This window comes from Taudactylus pleione, unplaced genomic scaffold, assembly GCF_031769625.1.
Source record: "Taudactylus pleione unplaced genomic scaffold, aTauple2 ptg000041l, whole genome shotgun sequence".
NCBI lineage: Eukaryota > Metazoa > Chordata > Amphibia > Anura > Myobatrachidae > Taudactylus > Taudactylus pleione.
This window is the reverse complement of record NW_028284443.1, coordinates 73327817-73339592: the sequence shown is the minus strand read 5'-3', so window position 1 is coordinate 73339592 and position 11776 is coordinate 73327817. Positions and strand designations below refer to the sequence as shown.

The 11776-nt window shown below is 42.5% G+C and overlaps 1 pseudogene; it reads left to right on the top strand.

The window, feature by feature from the left end:
* Nucleotides 1-680: 680 nt before the first annotated feature.
* LOC148538267 (LIM domain kinase 2-like) lies at nucleotides 681-2790 on the top strand (annotated as a pseudogene).
* Nucleotides 2791-11776: the final 8986 nt, after the last annotated feature.

Below are 11776 nucleotides of genomic sequence, written 5' to 3'. Positions count from 1 at the left end.
AACCGAACCACTACTATACCACTAAATACCCTTCAATAAGTATTAAACAAACACTAACTAGAAGCTACCTTAAGACCAATAACAACAGAAATCTAACATATAAACACTATCACAACTATTTAGATCTGTGAACAAATACTATTTAACATTATCCTATTTAAAGCAAACCTATTGAACACTAAATAACTATTTAATTAGTGTGGGGGGGGGTAACTTCGCCTGAGGTAAAACAAAAAATCCTGCTGTAGCACCAGGCCAATTAGTGCTGGACAGGGGAAAAGGGAAAAACCCCTCAAGGCCCCCACCTAAAACGTGACAAGCGGCCGCAAACCCAATTTTGTACTGTCCAGCAAGTCACAGTGTGTTAAACTAGATTAAAGTTGAAATAGAAAAACAAAAGAAATGCAAAAAATGAGCTAAACAGGGCAAAATATCTATGATATCCCACTGCTTCCATGGACATGGCCAAGCTATCAAAAGTGCACAAGCAACTGTCAAGGTGGTTCCAACAAATGAGATTCTAATCAAACCATGGACTTCGATGGATCCATCCAAGAAGGGATGGGATTCCAATAATTTCCCAACAGGTTGAAAAGTAATAAATCCATTAAAAAATAGAAGCTATGAACCAAAATAGGCCAAAATGCAACTGAAAACAATGCCAATGATGCCTTAGGCTGATGTCTCCGGATGATATCAGTGACTGTGTGTGTACGATGCGGGAGCAAACTGAGAAGACTGGAGTGGCCATTTCGGAAAAGACTCTTATCAGCACAATCCGTCAGAATGCCCAGATGGAGGAGAGTGACTCATGAAAGTCTGACTCAACTGTACTCTCCCCTGTGGAGTCCTGGACTTTGGAACTTGAATAATGTGTGTACACATATAGAGATATAGAGATATAATTCTTGCGCCACTGAATGGGGTCAACGAGTGTTCCTTTATATAATATCAGGAATGAATCCGATAAAATCTGATTTTATCGGATTCATTCCTGATATTATATAAAGGAACACTCGTTGACCCCATTCAGTGGCGCAAGAATTATATCTCTATATGTGTATGCAACTTTTTGGAGGAATAGAGACTTCTCCTATGTAGTTCTTTGCTGCCTGTATACGTTTTGAAGCGCTAGTGTTTTTTCTATTTTTTTACTTGAATAATGTGTGAGGTGCAAATTGTGTCTGACGGGACCGGCCATGGTGGTCTCCCAGTACAAGTTCCACCTGGAGTGTTTCTCATGCTCTGGCTGCAGAGATTTAATCAAGGAGGGAGAGTCATTCAGTATAGTGAAGAGCACAATGCTATTTTGTGGTCCATGTTACAAGCTGCTTCTCCTGCGGCCGCAGTTTGAGGATCTTTGCAATGAGCAACATACTCACATGCTCACTCTTCTACACCTGCCTCCTAAAGCAGGAGTTAATAGGGGCTTCTCTATGTCAGTGGAGAACATGCAGGTCATAGAGGTGACACCTGAGGCTCAGAACTTGCTGTACCCAGGAGATCATATTTTGGAAATTAATTGCTCTCCTGTCATTACAATGCCTCCTAATGAGGCTGATAATTTGCTTTGCTGCACAGACCAGACCCTGCAGCTTCTGGTAGAGCACAACCCCCTTCTGACACCCCACCCCCAGTAAATAGAGCTCCCCTGAAATCTCCTTCCCTGCACCCATTTCAGGGAGAGGGCATCTCCGACAGCAAAACCAGGTGTTTCTCCATTTGACTCAGTAACAGCTGTTCCCCTGGACCCTGTTCTCCAAAAGACCCTCACTCAGTGTCACGCTCAGAGTCTCTACGCTGTGCAGCAGGTAGTGACCAGCAGATCTTCCACCCGTGTGAACTACTTCATGGTGAAGAGCTGGGGAAGGGCTTTTTTGGAAGAGCCATCAAGGTCACACACAGAGACATGGGGAAAGTAATGGTCATGAAAGAGTTAATACAGTTTGATGAGCAGATGCAGAAAACATTTCTGACAGAGGTAAAGGTCATGCGTTCTCTGGATCATCCCAATGTGCTGCGTTTTATTGTGGTTCTCTATAAGGATTGTAGACTAAACCTGCTGACCGAGTATATAAAATGTGGGACATTAAAGGATTAAAGGAAGAGGGGACCAGTGTCCTTGGCAACAGAAGGTCTCATTTGCTAAAGACATTTCATGTGGAATGACATATCTTCATTCTATGAGCATTATCCATAGAGATCTCAACTCGCACAACTGTCTCATCAAGCTGGATGGCAAAGTGGTGGTTGCAGACTTTGGTCTTTCCAGACTCATTGTGGAAGAGAAACCAAGATCCCCGCCAGAATGTCCACCCACAAAGAAACGAACACTACACAAGTCTGACCATTGAAAATGTTACACAGTGGTGGGCAATCCTTACTGGATGGCACCTGAAATGTTAAATGGTAAACAATATGATGAGAAGGTGGATGTATTCTCATTTGGAATTGTTCTATGTGAGATTATTGGACAGGTGTATGCTGACCCAGAATGCCTGCCACACACTTTCGACTATGGCCTGAATGTCCGGCTGTTTTTGGAGAAGTTTGTTCCAAAAGATTGTCCTTCAGGATTTTTCCCCCTTGCAACATCCTGCTGCCAACTGGAGCCTGACGAAAGGTCAGATTTCCTATATTTACAGGATACACTTACAGCCTTGTCTCTGTTTCTGGGGGAGCTGGCGATCCCTCTGCTTTGTGAACTAGAGTTCATGGAACACAACCTGAAGTTGCAAATAGGTGTTCTCTGACAGAGAACACCATTCAGATCATGGAACAAACCTTTGATCCCTTAGTAGGGAAAATAGATGTGGCCAAAAGTCCACTTACTGAAAACAAATTAATCTCTGCAAAGAGCATGTTACGTTCACATGTGAATGTGTTACAGCTTCTAACTTTGCTCTTGTGGTGGTAGATTGCTAATGTTTCATGACAGAAGCTTGTTCAAAAAGGTCAAAAGTGAAACATATGGACCAATACTGGTTAGAAATTAGCTGCACGCATTTCTACAATCCTGAAAAGATAAAGGGATATCTCAGGGTGTTTTCCAAGTTACTACCAACTATATATTTAGAACCACTGCAGATCTTGGAATTTAGTGTTACTTAGCGCCCATTCCAGCTAACTTTCATAGTTACTTACTACACAGTTACCTGGAGCAATACACTTGAACCATTCTCCTCCTCCCATCCCGTAAAGTAGCAGAAGGGAGAAGTGAGTTACATATTTATTTAGTCAGAAGCTTTTAAAACATTTCTTGGGTACTAGGGTGATTAATGACTACTTATATATAACACTTGTCTTCCACTTGGAATAAGTACTACATTTTTACATTAAAACTGGAATTTAAAATCTCCTTAGTGTATTTTGGATTGCACTTTTTCTTCAAATGTGTAAACTATTGTGATAACTTATGTATGGTGCTTCCTCCAGGGCCATTGGAATTTGCTTGATTCATGCCAATATTTGTTTGGTTTCACAGCAGCCTATTACCAGGTTCTGCTGGCAGCTGGGCATGGAGAGCAATTTGTCTATAGTAGAGTCAAATTAATATAAAATATTGGCTTAAACACTAAAGGATGGAATGGGATACAATCAATATACCGACGGGCGGGAAGTCGTCCGTCGGAATCCCGCCATCTAAATCCTGACACGGGACTAAAGACAGGCATCTAAATCCAGACGCCTATCTTTAGCCTGATGACAGAATCCCAACAGGACGGCTTTCTGAATTAAGGTAAGTGGGGACACTTAGTTTTTAGCCACGGGGGGGTTGTGTGTTAGGTTTAGGCACCCCCGGGGGGACTTAGGGTTAGGCATCCCCCTGGGGAGGGTTAGTGATAGGCTAGGGGAAGGGGGGTCAGGATTAGGTGCCACTGGGAGGAGGTTATGTTTAGACACCCCCCCAGGAGTGTTAGGTATAGGATGCGGGGGGAGGGTTAGGTTTGTATTTGTATCCCCAACTAGCAGTATGGTGTACTTGAAGTATTTGGAAAGTCTCCATTTTGTAGGATACATTCAGTCCTGAAACACTCCATTCTTTGGCTACTGACTGAGATAAAAGAATCTCATAAGACCCGTGCCATTCTGCTAGTTTTGGGAAGGATTACTTTAAAAATATGAAGCTATTTAAGATTTATTTATTTTTTTAATAAATCCAGCACTAAGCCAACAAGAGCTGCGCTATATTATGTGCCAGCTACAGAGTGGCAGCACTCTACTCTACCTTGATTATTATCTGAGATACACACCACGGGAATTACCACTTCAAATGGGCTCTCAAGACCCAATACTTCATCAAGGCCTTCCAGCTCTCATCCTAACCCACTTCATGCTCTTTCCTCCCTATATTCCCCTTCTGTGTCATGCCTGTCTATCTACCCCTCCCCTTTAGAATGTAAGCTCTCACGAGCAGGGACCTCTTCCCTCATATGCTTCTCTACATTTTCTTCTACTCCTTATGCCCCATAAGGATACCTAACATGTGACTGTTAACTCCCTGCTGCTTATTGTTTGTGAGTGCAGCAATGTATATAAATCGTGTCCTTGTCCTGCACTGTAATGTACTGTAAGTTACTTGTTTCTTGTTCACTTATTAGTTTTATGTACTATGTAAGGCGCTGCGGAACACTTGTGGTGCCATATAAATAAAGGATAATAATAATAATAATAATAGTAATAATAATAATAATGAGTATAGCGACAAAACTGCAAAAGTACAGCAAACCAAAATCAAAATCACAACAGCTGCACATACCACAAATGAAACAGAAAAACTTCCCTAGTTATGCAAACAGGTTTGAGGCACTAAATTACCAACCCATGATGAGCAAAAGACCCTAAAGAATAAATGCTGCACCTCTTATGCCCAGGTTGAAAACAGACAAACTAAGCCCTCCACTAAGGCAGGATCACTGTCAAATGTAATAGGGGCAACATTTGCCTAGCTCCCCCCCTCTCGGCTCCCTGGGAACACCAGTACCTATGGAGATATGCGTCAAAGCTTGTTGAATCATATGTATAGAGTTGCAGCTAAACATTGGGCACTGCTGGAGGTAGCCAAGAAATGTTGAAGGAAAATGTACCAAACCAAGAGGTCCGTCTTGATTTCAGCAGACAAATGTATAAAATGATGTGACATGTGGACCCCTGCAGTAGCCTGTTCAAGATTCCTGAAGTAAACCCTACCCATGGGGATAAACCTGCATGCAAAGTTCAGCAATCCTAACAGGGATTGAGTCTGGCTCAAGGTAACTTTACCAACCACCAGGACAATGGCATCCCTGAGCTTCAAAACCTTAGCAGTAGGAAGGCAACAGCAGCCTACCACAGTATCAATCTCAATACCAAGATAATACAGTCATGATGTAGGACCTTTCATTTTGTAGTGGGTGATAGGAACACCAAACCCTGCAATCAAGGCTTCAAGAATAACAAGTAAATCAGCACAGCGAGGCGAATCAGTAAGACCCACCATCAAAACATCATTTACGTAGCGATTCACCCCCGACTCTCCCGTGCCAGCATAGATACACCAATTCTAAAAGGAGATAAACTTTTTGAACAACACACATAATGTTGAACACCCTATGGGCAAACATCTATCAATGTAATAACTGTCCTCCAACTAAAAGCCCATAAACCCAAATTAATCTGGGTGCAGAGGCAACAGGAGAAAACCAACTCACTGTTGACCTTCCCCATAAATGCACAAATTCCAAAGGACTGTACCACGGTCTTTGCAAAAGCTTGATAAACCACCCAACAGCATTCCTCAGGGATTGCATTATTGACTGAAAACCCAGAGGGTGCAGAAGGTGATGGATCAGGCTATACTTCCTGGGATGACCTATATGTAACAAACCCATGATAATTGCCACCTCCTTAAGAGGGTACCAAGCTAACCACTTAAGCATGGCAGCTACTTTGATTGGATTCTGAGCTCTACTTTTGACTGCTGTTCTTGACAAAATGACCGTCAGCAGGGCCCATTCCCAGCACCTGACCATCCTAACCACCGCTCCTGCTGAAATGACCTGCAGCAGGGCTGGGACCTAGCCTCTGGCAATCACTAATGGGCTGTGGTGCTCTGATTCTGAGGTAAGAGTGTCACAAACAACAGCTAATCATGAGTGTACACTGCTGCCCATTGTTTTTGGGGAAACACTTACCAAGTGTTAGCCAGCCTAGCACAACTGCAGGCTCCCACATCCAGCCATCCAGCCAGAGAGGATGACAGCATGCTGGGTGGCCGTAAATACCAGTAGATGCAGTAATTACTGCATTGGCATGAGCATTGTCATATGCAGCCAATGCATATACATAGCATAGGACACAACAGCAGGAGGAAGGGAAGTCGCAGGCACCTCACCAAGGTGAACAATGTGACAGTTAACCATGGCACAGGAGGATTGCTAGACAGAGTAGCCCGCAGCCTCCCTCATGCTATGAGATCTAGTGTTGACTGCCAATCCCAAGCTCAGACAGGTAGGTGGCACCAAGCAGTGTTATAGTGCCAGCAGGTAGCCGCTGTGGATGACTTAGGGCCTGATTCAGAGCCGCTCGTAAGCGGCCGCTCGTTCATTCTGACCAATGTTCGCACAACTGCGCATGCGTACGGATTTTAATACGCATGCGCGAACCAGTCAGTGCGGCCGAAAATCGTGTGCTCGCTAAATAGCGAATGCCTGCTATTTTGTGAGTGAGGCGTTTGTGGGTGGTAACAGGGGAAGGTGCTTGAAAACGGGGAGTGGAGATCCGAACGCAGGCGTGCCAAACCGTCAAAACGGGCGTTTTAAGGGTGTGCATAATTAACAAAGCAGCGTCATCGACCACGTCACTTGGTTGTTTTATAGTCAGAACTGCTCGCATGATTGTGGTAGGAAAAACCAACCACAAGAATAGCGAGCAGTTCATACGCCGTCCGATGTACTCGATTAATCTAATAAATAGTGGACATGACGTATGATGCGAGCGGCCAGGGGGCGTTTTTTTCAAAAGTACGTTCGCATGTTTTATTCGCTCGTTCAGACATAGAGGCGTGAACAGACCGCAAAGAGCGAACGGTTAATTTAAATAGCCAGCCCCTTTTTCTGGACGAGCGAGCGCAAATAGCGTCCGGCTCTGAATCAGGCCCTTAGTCCCAGCAAGGCTGTCAGGCCTTCAGCTCTGAGAGCAGCAGGCGGGGAACTAAGACACATCACAACACAACATATAGAGAATGATGAATATATATGGAAAAGAAAAGGATAGCTACAGAAAAGAAAGCAAAGGAGATAAATGATGGAAGAAAGAAAGGACAGTAAAGAGAATGTGAAAAAAGGAAAAATGGACAAGGCAACAGAAAGCCGAAAGGAAAAAGCAAGAAATTCAACAAGAAGACAGATAATATAAGTACTTACAACCGCCTGGAAATTTACAGATGAAAAAAAATTATTGACTGCCTGCACTAGCATATAAATTGCTAAAACCCCTCCCCTTAAAGCTCTAAGTCATCTGATTGGTATAACTATCAATGACAATTGATCCAACCCCCTATTCCATGATGCTGCTGTTAGGGTTCATCAAATCCCACCCCGTGCACAGGGGTTTAATTGTTCATCGGGCATATGAAATGCCTTCTGACATAATAGTGTTGAATGACCATAGTTGTATCTTACCATTAGTTTTGGGAAGTTGTTCAATCTGTTAGACCTACTGGTAAATTGTGTGTCCCTTGTTTATTTTCAGTGTTATTTTCAGCTAGTACATTCCGCTCCAGCCTCCATGGTTCTAATACCGGTACTATATGAAAAAACAGATTATAGACATGATTTATCAAACCTTGGAGAGAGATAAAGTGCCAACCTATCAACTTTTTATTTGATAGCATAGCCTCTAAAATGACAGCTAGTGGAAAATTTACTAAGATTCATGTTTGCTGTCAATCCCGAGTCACAGGACATCGCAGGAACATTTTACGCTCCAAATCTCAAATTTACTATGAATCGTGTTTGTCTGTCTGTTTTGTTTTGATGGTGTGGTGTGTGTGATTTCATTGTGATTTCATGCACAATTAAATGTTTTTTGATTGAAATTGCAAAATCAGTATGCCCTGAAATCGCAATTACATTCTCAATGCACAGAGAATGCCATTGTGGCTATTTTGCTGGTTATTTTGTTCGGTTGCTCGTGGGTACTTTCAGTGAACTGGAAGCATACAAAAGAAAAACAGCTTGCATGGGGCATTTCTAGAGAGGAGGGGGCCTGTGTGCAGTCTCAAACACTGGCCCTCTCCTCTCCGTCCGGCGGTCGGCTGCACACTGAGCGGTGCGCGGCCAGCGCCGCACTTATAGACTCTGGGCACTAGAAAATTTCCCTGCAGTCCGATCATATTTATAGAGTGAGGATTTTCCACACTCTTTCCTCAGAGCAAGGCAAATTACCAGTTAGCATTAACTTAACTGTTAAAGTCATTACAAGATATTGAAAACCCATAAAAATCTGATAGAATTGCTTGGCAATAGGCCAGATATGCAAAGCAGAACCCAGATATCACCAAGAAGTAACATGAAGAAAGGTTTAGCTGACATTGTAGAAGTAATTTACATTACTTCATTATAGAGTTGTCAGAAGAAAATCTTTCCAAGACTTAATCACAAATGTAAAACAATATTTAGATAACCAGAAACTTTTCTGGAATAAATTTCAACTGTATGAACTGATGAAATGCAAATTTAATATTCTGGACACAATCACAACCATAGACCTCTTTAGGAGATACAGTGGTAAATGAAAGTTTGTTAACCCTTCAGAATTTTCTATATTTATGCTGAAATGTGCCTAAAACTACCTCAGATTTTCACACAAGTCCTAAAAGTAGATAAAGAGAACCAAATCAAACAAATAAGTAAAAAGAATTAGACAAGCTCATTTTTTTATTGAGGAAAATGATCCAATATCACATATCTGTGAGTGGCAAAAGTATGCTTTTAGTATTTGGTATGACCCCCTTGTGCAGCAATAACTGCTTCTAAACATTTCCGGTAATTGTTGATTAGTCCTGAACATCGGCTTGGAGGAATTTTACCCCATTCCTCCATACAAAACAGCTTCAACTCTGTTATGTTGGTGGGTTTCCTCCCATGAACTGCTTGCTTGTGGTCCTTCCACAAAATTTTGATTGGAATAAGGTTAGGACTTTGACTTGGCCATTCCAAAGCTTTCAATTTATTCTTCTTTAATCATTCTTTGGTCGAATGACTTGTGTGCTTTGGGTCTTTGTCTTGCTGCATGATCCATGTTCTCTTAAGATGCAGCTCATGGACAGATGTCCTGACATTTTCCTTTAGAATATTCTAGTATAATTCAGAATTCGTTGTCCCATCAATAATGGCAAGTCGTCCTTGGCCAGATTCATCAAAACAGGGTCACACCGTAATACCACCACCACCGTGTTTCACAGATGAAAAAAAAAGCTATATATTGGACTCATCTATCCACAAAACATTGTTCCAATAGTCTTCTGGCTTATCCAGGTGATCTTTAGCAAACTGCAGATGGGCAGCAATGTTTTTTTTGCAGAACAGTGGCTTTCTCTTTGCAACTCTGCCATGCATACCATTTTTGTCCAGTGAACTCAAGAAGATTATCATTAGCTAATGTGAGAAAGGCCTTCAATTGCTTAGAGGTTCCTTTGGGGTCCTTTGTGACCTTGCAAACTATTAGATGCCTTGCTCTTGGCGTGATCTTTGTTGATTGACCGCTCCAGGGGAGGGTAATAATGGTCTGGAATTTCCTCCATTTGTACACAATCTCTATGACTGTTGATTGGTGGAGTTCAAACTCTTTAGAGATGGTTTTGTAACTTTTTCCAGTCTGATGAGCATCAACATCTCTTCTTCTAAAGTCCTCAGAAATCTCCTTTGTTCGTGGCAAGAAACACTTCCACAAACATGTGTTGTGAACATCAGACTTGGATAGATCCCTGTTCTTTTAAAAAGACCAGTTGTTTTTAAAAGAACAGGGATCTTTGGACATTGTTTCCTTTTTATTTCACTGCTACAAGTCTGGGTTATGCAGTGATTGCCTGCTAGAGACGGACAGACTTAGCCGTTGTTGAGAAGGTGCTTTCTATCACACGAGTGGTCTATTGTACAGGCAAACCGAGTAGAGTCTCTGGTTTAAAAACCATCTCAATCTGCCAGCACGGTGCTGCTGACGTCACAGACGGCTGCACAGCAGAAGTTTCTTAGCACAGCCGGAACACCGCACTGGTGCCAACAGTGCCAACCAGAGCAAGACGGAGCCTGCTGGTGCCTCACGCAATACGAGGCTTGAGCCAGAAACTGGAGCACATCCTGTGTGAGAGCGGAGTTCCCCATGGGAGTTCCATGGAATATAAAATTCACCAGTGAGTGAACACAAACTACAATTATTGCAGGATACCACTATCTACTAAGACTGCTTTATACTGTTATTGGACAATTATCCCCACCATCCTCATTAAAAAGTATACATCTGGATAACACAACTCAAAAGTTGCAATATTCCTGTATTTGGAGTTTAAAGCTGCTACAATTGTGCTTTCAGAACGCACAAGCAGCTACATTCTTGCCTTTTGAATGCTATATATTGCAGATTCCCTGTATGTCTATTTTTAAAAATGTCTTATATTGCATCAAAAATCCCAGCTGTTATTGACTTATTGCGGTGATTTAGACAAACTATTTTTCACAGTGTCACATTGGTTATATTTATATAAGGTATATTTATATCATTGGATGTTACATTGGCCAATGTTATTTGTTTTTATTACTGTATTGTTTTTGTAATATTAAATTATTATTTATTATATGATTTATATAATTCATCTCATTCTGGTATAGTTTTCTTAGTATTGTGCTTTATTTCATATAATCATTCATTGATTTACATATATTTGGGTATTTCCGCAGCGCTGTTGGTAATTTTTTCTTGTATTTTCTTTGGCTTGCAACCACAACAGCTGCAGGGTAACACCTATATTGATTCTATTAAGTTCTGTATAGTGTTCCATTTTTGAGCACCATTGGTTATATATTTTTACATATACGGTTGTCCACTAACACCTAATTGTCATCCCATAGATTAAAAATACCTGACTCTAATTTCATCTTCAAAATATCTGCTAAGCCTAAAGGTTCACATACTTTTGCCACTCAAAGATATGTGATGTTGGATCATTGGCCCTGATTCAGAGACGGACGCTCTGAATCTGGGCGTTTTGGGGTTTTTTTCTGTGCGGCCTTCTGGCCGCTCGCATAGCTGTGGGTGACCACTCACAGATATTGCAAGCGGCCAGGATGATGGTCACGATGGTCAAGACCATCGCGACCATCGGGCTTGCGACGAGACCCTTGTGGTAGGGTCTCGTGGCCGCAAGCCCCAGAGAGCTTCTGGCTCTATTAGAGCTGGAAGCTCTGCCACTGACATCACTGGTGATGTCAGTGGGGCCACCCACAAACGGCAGGCATTCGCTTGGGAACGCTTCCATTTGTGAAGCCACCCCCCTGCCACACCTACAAAACGGGGCGAGCTGTCGATCAACATCGACAGCTGCCCCTTTTGTAGTGAGCCACGGAGTGAGAGAATTTCTCTCTCTCCGGGGCTTGCGCACACGCAGTGTGGCCGCTGTGCATGCGCAGAGCACACCATCGACCCACTTGCGAGCGCTCAAGCGCTTGCGAGCGGGCCTGAATCACGCCCATTGTCCTCAAAAAAAAAAATTGGCAAGTCTAATTTTTTTGTCTCATTT